Raw genomic sequence first — 765 nt, forward strand, 5'->3', positions numbered from 1 at the left:
ACTAGCAGGTGGCATCAGGGCTCAGAATCAAAGGGAAGCTGGAGGGGCACAGGTTTTATTGGTCCCCACGTCGGAGAGAGCAGATGTTTCCAGACCCTCCATGGCCCAGGACCAGCAGCTGAGAGTCCTGGGGAGGGGCCGGTTTGAGAGCTGCTGGTGAGGCCAGAGCCTGGCCTCTGCTGGCACAGAACCGGGCACCACACCCTGCCCTCCTCCCTTCCCTCAAACCAGTGCCAGGGGCCAGCCCCGGGGCCAGGCTTAGAAAGTGACCCGTGAGATCAGATGCTAACGACTCCTGTCCGATTCAATAGCAAGGCAGGGAGGACAGCACGAAGCGGGCGTGAGCTGAAGAGGGACGCCAAGCTGGCCCTTCCTGTAGTTCCCACCCTCACCTCCCCACCCCCCAGCCCGGGCCATGGGCATCCCTATATGAGGTGCTGCCATCACCCACCAACCTGCCTTCAGAAGGAAATGAGAATGGGGATCGAGAAAGGCCCGGAGGGTGGCCCCACACACAGAGCCCCCCCTCGTTCTGGCCTCTGGGCAGCTTGGGTGTCAGTCAGGCGCCAGGCCCAGCTCCCCACTCCTTGGCCTCACAATCGCAGCCTTTGTCCACCGGCCCAGGCCTGGCTGGCTCTGCCCCGGCCCAATGGGCCCTGGAAACCAAAGCAGCTGGAGCCCCACCAAGTATTTTTCCAGGCTGAGCCAGGGGCCCTCGGGAGACAGGGAAGGGTGCAAAGGAAGGGGTGTTTATCCATCCATCTG

This window comes from Plecotus auritus (genome assembly GCF_963455305.1).
Source record: "Plecotus auritus genome assembly, chromosome: 2".
Lineage (NCBI taxonomy): Eukaryota > Metazoa > Chordata > Mammalia > Chiroptera > Vespertilionidae > Plecotus > Plecotus auritus.